The sequence below is a fragment of the Equus caballus genome, chromosome 10, assembly GCF_041296265.1.
Source record: "Equus caballus isolate H_3958 breed thoroughbred chromosome 10, TB-T2T, whole genome shotgun sequence".
Classification (NCBI taxonomy): Eukaryota; Metazoa; Chordata; class Mammalia; order Perissodactyla; family Equidae; genus Equus; species Equus caballus.
The window spans coordinates 27396611-27407391 of NC_091693.1; the positions used below are offsets into that span (position 1 = coordinate 27396611).

General features: G+C 44.2%; 1 long non-coding RNA gene across 1 annotated transcript; it reads right to left on the reverse strand.

The window, feature by feature from the left end:
- Window positions 1-7131: 7131 nt before the first annotated feature.
- LOC111775288 (uncharacterized) lies at window positions 7132-9674 on the reverse strand. Its single transcript, XR_002810818.2, has 4 exons — window positions 9594-9674; window positions 8091-8215; window positions 7738-7861; window positions 7132-7603 (listed from the first exon to the last, which is right to left on the reverse strand). It is a non-coding gene; the product is annotated as an uncharacterized lncRNA (long non-coding RNA).
- Between the last annotated feature and the right edge of the window lie 1107 nt (window positions 9675-10781).

Below are 10781 nucleotides of genomic sequence, written 5' to 3' on the forward strand. Positions count from 1 at the left end.
GGAGGCCAACAGCAGGGAGGGACTTGGTCAAGGTCACAGTCCCCAGAAGGGGCACAGTTGAAATTCACACTAATGTCTCCAGGCTCTGCAGCTCCCTGGTGCATCGTGGGCCATGAGAACTGCACAGGGTCAGTGGTTCTGAGAGCCCCATGGTTCTCTCCTTGTCCCTAGGAAAGAGGGGGCTAGAAGCTAGAGAGTGCTGGGGGCAGTGGGGAACTTAGGGAGAGGAGTGGCCTGATGGACAGAGGGGTTGAAAGAGGTGTGAGGGAAAGAGAGGGCCAGAGTCCACCCATTCCTGAAGATAGCTAGAAGTGAGCTGATTGCTCTTGTAAAGCCCGCCTCATCCCACCACACACTCCTGCCCCCTGAGACCACTGTTTTGAGGCGTTCTGAGTAAAGGTATCTGCCCCCTGTGCTCAGACTGATTATATCCCACCAAGTATCCTCGCGCACTGACATTCATGCATCAAACATGTATGAGTCTCCAGGTTGGGCCAAGATGTGCACCTGGCTCCATGTTCTCACTCCTTTCAGGGCATCGTCAAAACGGCAGGGATGAAGGTGAGGGTGATTCTCTCTAAGCCAGGCTGTGCCTCTCGTGTCACTCAATCCACGGACACCGTGTGATTGTATGTGTGTCTGTTGTACACACCAGGTTTGGGGTGTCCCTATCACGTGCCTGTCTCACAAGTCTCTGTGCAGTATATGTGTTTTCCTATTGCCACACCTCCTGTGGTGTGTCAGCATTCCATCTGGAACCACAGTTCCCTGGTGTTTTGCATGTGCAGATTGTGTGTCTCGTGTGTGTCACACATGTGTTTTGTGGTCAGTGTGGTATATGTGTGTGATGTGTATGTGGGTCCAGGCTGTGTTGAGGGTGTCAGCATCCCACACCTGTCACACAGTGTCCTCAGTGTAGAGGGGCAGCCCCATGTTAGACTGAGGTTTGTTAATACCACTTATGGGTTACACATGGTCGCTAAGATTTGTGTGTGTCTCTAGAATGTGCTGCAGTGTAACCAAGATTATTGTCACACACTTGGGACCTACAGAGGCTGAAATGTGTGTGTTTGCAGGCTATGCCATGGTATGCTAGGAAAACACAGTCACACTGTGTGTGTTTGCAGGTGTGTCACCATCTCTCACTTATCTTGGGCCACACATCCATCTCCCATCTCATTACTGTCTAGTTTATAGGAAATATGGGAGAACCATGAGCAACTTAAACAGCAACAGAGATAATGTAGAAAACACAAATCTAGTCTGACCAGGTTTAATAGACAAACAACTCAGCAACTTCAAGAAATAAAAAGAATTAAATAAAAAGAATTAACTGAGAAAAATGATATCTGTAGGTAAAAATAGATTTCTGAGATATAAATCATAGGAATATATTCTCAATCTGATTGCAATGAACCAGCTTTAAAGAAAAACACATTTTTGAGAGATTAGAGATAATTGGGCACTAATAATGTATATTAGTTTAGTTTATGTATTTTTATTTGACTACATTGTTAGAGTTGTGAAAGAGCCCTTAGACTTTGGAAATGCCTCTGAAGAGATTATATGTTAAAAGACCAGATGTCAGGATTATCAGGAAAACAGCCCAGTACTGTGCTTAAGAGTTGATAAAGAAAGAATTATTATGACATGATAAACAGTGATGGAAAATTGGGAAAGGGGTTCATGGGACTTCATAACACAGTCCTTTCCATGCATGTCTGTATTTGAAAATATCCATTACAGAATGTAGGATGTGTCTTAGTAGCAATAAATTTATACATAAAGGGGGTGGATGAAAAAGGGTGGGAGGGAACTTTTGGTCTCAGGGGCTTAAGCATGTATCAAAACACAAATTATAAACTTTGAATACACAGAACTTATTATGGATCCTCCTTTTTTCGTGAATTCTGTTTGGAAATTCCTACTTTTTTTGGAAATTCACCTATTTGCTAAAATTTATTTGTAATCCCTAGATCTATGCTAACAACAATTTTACACTCATTTGTGAACTTGTGCAGAGCTGTGAAAAATTTGAGTCATGCATTGTGCATGTTCCCTACAAGGAAACTACAAGATCTACGAGGCAATGCTCAGCCTTCTCCTTTCAGCGCTAATGCTATAAACATGTGTCCTTTTGTGGTCTATTTCTTGCCACATTTGTGCTTTTTCTTGGTGATTCCACTGTTTAAAATGGCCCCCAGTTTCTGTCTAGTGTGTTCCTAAGCACAAGGCTGCAATGTGCCTTAGAAAGAACACATGCGTGTTAGATAAGCTTTGTTCAGGCATGAGTTACGGTGCTGTTGGCCATGAATTCAATGTTAATAAATCAACAATACATGACAAATAAGGTGCCTTTAAACAGAAAAAAGCATGAAACAGTGTTAAGAATTGACGAGTTGATGAAAATGTTGTGACCAGAGGCTCTCAGGAAGCTCAACCTGTATGTAGAGAACATAACTACCATGAATAAGAGTGGCTTCGGAGAATATAACTACCGTGAAGAATTAAAATCAATTGTATTTCAATAAAGCTGTTAGAAAAGCAAAGGTGATTCTCAACATTTGTGTCTTGCCAGTTATTTCACCATGCTTTACTATTGCGTATGTTCTTGAGGTTATTTATGACTGCTGAATCCGTATGTGGGAACAGAATGCAGTGTTGTGCTACTCCACATCTTTTCCCAACTCCACTTTCACTGATGTCATCTTGGAAGGTTGAAATTGGCCATGGAGGGAGTGTGTACACCAGGGAAACTGACAATCACTACAAACCAGGCTGGCTTGTTTTATTGAATGCCTAGACTTTAGAAAGTGATGAACACTGTGTTAAGAAAGCAGATTATACTAAGAAGTCTAAGTGTCTATGGCGGTTACGTTATGACTACCACAAAACTTCGAGGATATGTTCTTTACTACTCAAGAACAATTGTTATGGACTGACTTGTGTCCCCCGCAAATTCAAATGTGAAAGCCTTAACCCCCAGTGTGACTATAATTGGAGACAGGGCCTAAAGACATAACTAAGGTGAAATGAAGTCATAAGGGTGTGGCCTTATTACAATATTACCGCTGTGTTTATAAGAAATAGAAGATACCAGGGAGACACACGCACAAAGAAAGGGCCATGTGAGGACACAGCAAGAAGCTGGCCATCTGCAAGCCAAGGAGAGAGGCCTTGGAAGAAATTAACCAAGGCTGGCACCTTGATCTTGGACTTTTGGATCCCAGAACTGCAAGGAGATAAGTTTCTGTTGTTTAAGCCACCCAATCTGTGGTATTTTGTTGTGGTAGCCCAGGAAGACTAACACAGACTTCCTCAAAAGGAAAATAAACTGTTTTTCCTTCTCTGTACTTACACCAATTCTCAGTACTTCACTTCTAACTCCACAAGTGTGGGGTTCTGACACCAACCAATTCTCCAGCTCTCCATGGATGCCAGCTGGGTGTCCAGCAGTTCAATTGAATTCTGACAATTACCTACCTGGAGTTAGCACAGACCCCACAGGTTAAGGACTCAGTCCCACAAGATGGTCCCCACTTCAGATGCCACTCACAAGTCCAGGTTATCAACCGTGCTTCTGACCAACTGGCTATAAATTGGAGGTGCTGATGACTAACTCTGGTCAACAATTTTCAAGAATGGCTCCCAGAACTGAGGAAAAGTTTCCTTACTAGATTACTAGTTTCTTATAAAATGGTTTCTTATAAAAGGGTACAACTTAGTAATAGCCAGATGGGAGAGATGCATAGGGCAAGGTATGTGGGCAGGGTCATGGACCTTCCATGCTCTCTCTGAGTGTGCCAGTCTCCTGGTACCTCCACATGCTCACTAACATGGACACTTTCCAAACCCTCTCCCTCTGGGTTTTTATGAAGGCTTCATTATGTAGGCATAATTGATTTAATCAAGGGCCATTGGAGATTAAGTTCATTTCCAGACCCTTGCTCCTCCCTAGAGGTCATGGTTGGGACTCAAAGTTCCAACCCCCCAGTCATATGGCTGGTTTCCCTGGCAACCAGCCCCCATCTTTAGGGGTGGTCCAAAAGTCATCTCATTAACATAAAGTCAGGTGTGGCTTAGAGAGGCTAGTTAGGAATAACCAAAGGAACTCCTTTCACCTGTATAGCTCTCATCACTTAGGAAATTCCTAGGGTTTTAGGAGCTCTGTGCCAGGAACAGGGACGAAGACCAAATACGCATTTCTTATCACAATATCACACTGTCATAACAGAATACCACAGGCTGCGTGGCTTACACAACAAAAATTTATTTTCTCACACTTGTGGAAGCTAGAGGTCTAAGATGAACATGTCAGAGTTAGTTTTTAGTGAGGCTCTTTCCCAGGCTTGTAGATGGCCACCTTGTCAGTGTGACCTCACATGGCTTTTCCTCTGTGCGTGCACATGGAGGGAGAGAGCCCTCTGGTGTCTCTTCCTCTTCTTCTAAGGGCACCAGTCTTATCAGATTAATGTCTTACCCTTATCATCTCATTTACATTAATACCTCCTTAATAACCCTATTGCCAGATACACTCGTGTTAGTGATTAGGCTTTCAACATAAGAATTTTGGGAGAGACACAATTCAGTCCATGACATTCTGCTCTCTGGCTACCCAAAAGTTGTATGCTTCTTGCATGCAAAACACATTCACCCAATCACCACAGCACCAAGAATCATAAACCATTCCAACATCCATTCCAAGTCCACAGTCTCACCTAAATATATAAATCAGATATGGGTGAGACTCTAGGACTCATCCTGAGGCAGAAGTCCTTTTCAGGTGTAACCCTGTGAAAGCAGAGAAGTTAGGTGCTTTGGAAATACAATGCTGGGATGGGTATAAGATAGACATCCACCGGGCCGGCCCCGGGGCCGAGTGGTTAAGTTCGCGTGCTCCGCTTCGGCGGCCCAGGATTTCACTGGTTCAGATCCGGAGCATGGCACCACTCATCAGTCACGCTGAGGTAGTGTCCCACACACCACAACTAGATGGACCCACAACTAAAATATACAACTATGTACTGGGGGGACTTGGGGAGAAAAAGCAGAAAATAAAAAAGAAGATTGGCAACAGTTGTTAGCTCAGGTGCCAATCTTTAAAGAAAAAAAGATAGACATCCGCAGTCTAAAAGGGTGAACTTGGAGAAAAGAAACGGGAGATAGGAGCCAGCCCAGTGGGTAGCAGATAAGTTCGCAGGTTCCACTTCAGCGGCCTGCAGTTTGCTGGTTTGGATCTCTGATGCAGACCTACGCACCGCTTGTCAAGCCATGCTGTGGCAGGCATCCCACATGTAAAGTAGAGGGAGATGGGCATGGATGTTAGCTCAGGGCCAGGCTTCCTCAGCAAAAAGAGGAGGACTGGCAGTAGTTAGCTCAGGGCTAATCTTCCTCAAAAAAAAAAAAAAAATTGAGCTTTTTAATCAATGTGTAACCGTATCACACTGTGGTTTTAGTTACATTTCCCTGATGTTTCCTGATGTTGAACATTTTGTCACTTGTTTATTTGCCATTTGTATGTCTTCTTTTGTAAATGTCTTTTCATATCTTCTTGTTTTTAAAATGACTTTTGGCTGTTTCCTTTTTCTCTAAGAGAGAAGGTAGTGAAACAACAAAGACTGAATCAGAACGTCATTCATTCTTCAATGATGTGACTTCTTTGCTGTAAGGAATGACTGGTTTTGAATTTGGGAACATTTCCTGAGTGTCTTTTGTGCTGTTCACAAGGCAGTGGCCATGCACAGTATACACTGTAAAGGTTAATCTGCTTGAAGAAAAGATTCTCCATCACCTTCTTAATTCTAGATATTCAACAATACCATGTATCAAGCTATGATTTGTAGTGTAATTTTCCTGGTGTAAACGCTCCCACCATGGCCCATTTAAAACTGCCCACATGATGTCATTGCACATGGAGTTGGGAAGAGTTGCCAGTGGTACACCATGATCTTCCATTGCTGGCCTACTGGTACAGTAGCTGCCAATAACCTCTAGAAAAACATAGAAGATAATAAAATGTAGTGAAATGGTTAGAAAGTGAGAAGTTTTGTTTGCTTATTAAACATTTTAATGGCAGCGTAACTTACTCGTATGAAACTGCACAGACTGAAATGTACATTTTTATGTTTGATGCATGCTTACACCCTGACTCCAAAAGTGTCCTCCTGCCTTTTTAAATGCATCCTTCGCAACATATAAAAATACAGATGCAATGACATATTCTATATTTTGTTATGACTACTTTCAGTATATACAAAAATGGAAAAGAGTGTTAGGAAGACACATGAACTCTTCCCCAATATATATATATATTTTTTTTAGAAAGATTAACCCTGAGCTAACATCCACTGCCAATCCTCCTCTTTTTGCTGAGAAAGACTGGCCCTGAGCTAACATCTGTGCCCATCCGCCTGCCACAGCATGGCTTGATAAGTGGTGTGTAGATCCGCCCCTGGGATCCCAACTGGTGAACCCCGGGCCGCTGAAGCAGAGCGTCCGAACTTAACCACTACGCCACTGGGCCAGCCCCCGCTTCCCCAATCTTTTATCATTATCTATCATTTCATGGCCATTCTTATTTATCTCTCCCCATGTACAAGAGGGGAATATATTACTTATAATTCCAAACATCGTATCATTTAATGCATAACCTCTTCAGAATGCATGTTTGAAATGGAAGGTTTTCATAACCCAATAACTATTACACAAAACAAAAATATTTTAAAATATGTTAAGTATGTTATCAATTCTCCATTTTCCAAATTGTCTCAGAAATATGTTTGTTTCTTAAGTCAGATGAATTTCAATCAGGATCCTAAGTGTATCCTGACAGCTTTTGGAAGCTGTGTCTCATAAATCTCTTAATGTATAGTTCCACTTACCTTTTTTATTCTTTTTACTTATCTATTGAAGTTGCTGAGTGATTTGTTCATTAGAATTTGTCACATTCTAGAATTGGCTTCTTGAATCTGAGCACCCTTAACTGAGCACCCTCCCCCATAATCCTGTGCACTAGACATTGATGAAATGGGTGAGGAGATTTGGTCTCAACAGACAGGTGGGTGATGTTGACTTTCGGGGAAATAAGAACAAAATATTTTCCCAATCCAGAAATCCTCTTTACAGTAGTAGTAGAGACAAAACAGGTTTATTATTAATTAAGCATGAAACCAGAGTTTGATGTGCATTACAGGCAATCTGCTAAGAAACTGCAGACAGAAAAATAATCTCACTTTTCTGTATAGACAAGCAGATAGAACCCATTACATATGTATGTTCAAGATAAACAATAACAAGTTTTTAAGTAAGAGGACTTGACAGCACCATTTGTCACACAGAGTGCCTAACTTTACCCAGTAGTTGTGACTCTCTGGAAGCTTTTTGGCTTCATTCAGAGGAAAGGCAAACATTTCCTTGTGACAGGAGGTTGTTTTCCAAATTGGAGAAAGGGGAGCACTGAGGGTTGGCTCCTTCCCTTCACTGGAACTGGGAGATTGGAGAGCTCTCTCTCACGAAGTCTGTGTTTCACAAAAAGGCTTTCAGGATGTTTTCAGTTTAAAGAGATGGCTTCCAGCGTATTGAGAAAGACATTCCTGTCATAAACCTGGAGGAACAAAGAAGCAGCCAGCTGATGAAAGGACTGGTTTGTGGCTCAGAGCAACTCAGCACACAACAGGAAATGGGGAAAACAATATAATACTACGAAATCCTCAAAAGAGGTTCTTACAAGAACAGTACCTGGTTCGTGTAAACAGTGATCCGTGACAACATGTGCAGTTCATAGCAGAGACGGCTCCTAGGAAATGTCACCCAGAGGAAGGGGACAGAACCTGAAACATGGAGGTATCACCCTGTCTCTGTGCTAAGGAGAAAGCAAGCCAGGTGAGCTCCATTAGGCTGACTGCCAGGTTCCCTATTCCCTGACACTTCCCTTCCCTCTTTGAAGCAGCAGGTGTTAGGACTGCTGTTGGGGAGAGAGGCTGGGGGAAGTGCACACAGCTCAATGCTGTGCAATGACAGAGATGACTTTGGGGAGGGAGGGAGAAGACAGAGACCCATTCAGGATGCTTGGAGGGATGTGAAGTTCTTACCCATGGATACAGTCAGTGCACAGTTCTCCAGCATCACATTGTGCTGCACGAGCCTCTGAGTCTCATCCAGGAGCGCCCACTCCTGGGAGAAGTTAATGGCCACATCCTCCAAAGGTCATACTCTCCTAACGGAGAGGTTCATTCTATGATTAGCTTTTCTCTAAACTGTATGTTGATCCCCCGACATCCCTCCCCTGGACACCCTATTCCCAATCTCCCCACCTCAGAAAAGGTAAGAGGCCTTGGTGCCCTCTCTCAACTCATGGTCACATTGATCACGGTCTCAGTGCACAGCAAGACTAAGAAAGTGGGCAAATAAATAATATCTTGTCTCTGGGCCTGGCATGTGGGGCCCCACCCCCTCTTACCACGCAATTCCCCTGGGTTCCCCAGATTCTGCCTCCCAGACACAACCAAATATGGGCTCACCCTTTACCCATATGTGGTTAGTGCCAGGGACCTGAGGCCATCAATTCATCCCCCTCTCCACAAGCACATATGCATCTTCTTGGCTCACCACACATTTGTTACTGCCCAAGGTGGGGTAATCTGCCCGCAGCAAGACATCCCAATAGTCAAGAGACAAGGTGGTAGGAGAGAAAGGGTTTTTTTTTTATTACAGCTTGCTAGCAAGAGGGAAGATGACTAATGTCCAAAAGAACCATCTTACAGAACAAAGTCTACAGGCCAGTTATAGAGGGGACTGGTCTCTGGGTGCGGGCAGACATCTGGTCTTAGTTCCTGATAGTTTGTTTTACTGGATATGCATCAGAGACAGGAGCAATACCCTATACCCTGATCTTTCAGTCGTCATTGATGATAATGGCTATCAGCATAGATTCTCTGGCCAGGAGTCAAGGAACTGAAAAGAACAAAGTTATCATCTTATTGCAGCTGGGAGGGGCCATAAAACCTACAGAGCCTACAAATCCCCTGGAGACAGACCCTTACTCATCTAGGCAAACTAAAGCACAGAGTTAAAGGGGCTGGTGAGTCAGGGTTAGTTAATCAGAAGTCATTCAAAGTTATAATATGGTTTTTTTTTTCTACAATATGGCTTCCCTCATGTCAACCTTGTGTTGAACCTGTATCATACTGAGCACCAGGCATCCCGAGAGTGCTTGGCAAATGCAAACAGGAGCTGGTACTACCCCAGACTCTGATGGTCCCCACTGCAGCCTTGACTCCTGCTATGAAGGCCTCTCTCCTGACTCTTCCTTGCTTCATCCTCAGGCACTGTGAACCACCTCCAATCTCAGATACACACAGCTCTCTTCCATTTGTGTGGCACTTGCTGCCCGAAAACCAGTCACAGCCTTGCTCTGTCCACCTAACTCATTTGAAGCCCGGCCCCACTGGCCCTCTGCCTCAGGCCCAGTTGCTCTACTAGAGTGCCACTGTGTCCCTAAGCTAATCTGGCCTGAGTGAAACAGCCCAGTCACAACAAAATCCAGGTGACTCTGCAGAGCAGGGGATAAACAGCAGGCCTCAGCGTCATCTTACCTCAGTTACACCTGTGCCTCCACTCCCGTTCATGTTCAGTCATTCCTCAGAAGCTGTGGTCCCCTGCCAGATCATCCTCTGTGCCACACCTGTGCTTGTGATGTCCCCACCCCCACCCAGGTATCCAGTCTAGACATGCACTTGTGGCACCCACCCTCCCCTTCCTGATTTGCTATTAGCATTACCATCACGTCTAGGATTTCTCCTACAAACGTCACTAGAAGCTCCCCCTGGTGCACATACCGATCACCACCTTTTCTAGATGTGTCTATCTAGAAGCCTTTCCCATAGTTGCAGACCTGTGTGTGCAGTTGCCTGCTAAATAAGTCCACTCCCTTGTGCTCTGAAATATCTCATACTCTTAACTTGGCCAAAAATAAAACTGCTGATACCCCCATTGAAAATTACTCCCATTATGGAACACCCATTTCAGTTGATGGAGCCTCTGTCCTTCCAGGTGCTAATGATACCAGCACTGATATTGGTTCCCCTACATTAAACCCAGCATATATGGGGTTAAAATCAAAGTACTCATTCCCTGCTTACTCCCTGGCTTCCTGGCTCCAGAATCCACTGTATGCCATGGAGACAAACAGCCAAGGTCACCCTCCTGCAAATTCCCTTATCATCCTCCCTGTAAGCAGAGTCTCAAGGCAGAAGGCAGCCTGGTGGGAAAGCTCTGAACAGCAAGGCCACAGACTCTCCCCACCCCACCACAAACAGACATTCCTTGAACCTATAAAACCCCTTGCCTCCCATCTTTCGGGGAGACGAGACAAGACAAGACAAATTTAAGGGCTCACTTTCATCTCCTGGCTGAGATCATCCGAAATAAAAACCCTTTCCTTGCCATAAGCCTAGCGTTCCAGTTTCTATTTGGCCCCACTTGTGTGGCAGGTAGAGAACCTATGTTTGTAGTGGGTAACACTAACCACAAAAATCTGGGAGTCATCCCTCACTCCTATCTTTCTCTCACCATCACAATCAGAAAATCCAGGCAGCCCTATTTTAAAAAGTGATACAAAACCCATTCACTTCTTCCACCTCCACCACAACCCCAATGTCTTGGAACGGGGTGGAACCAACCAGAGCCCTGAGAATGGGATTCCCACCAGGCAGATCCCTGAGGGCAGGAATCTCATCCAGCACAACAACAGGGACAGGACCTTTGCCCCAGTGGCTCTGGAA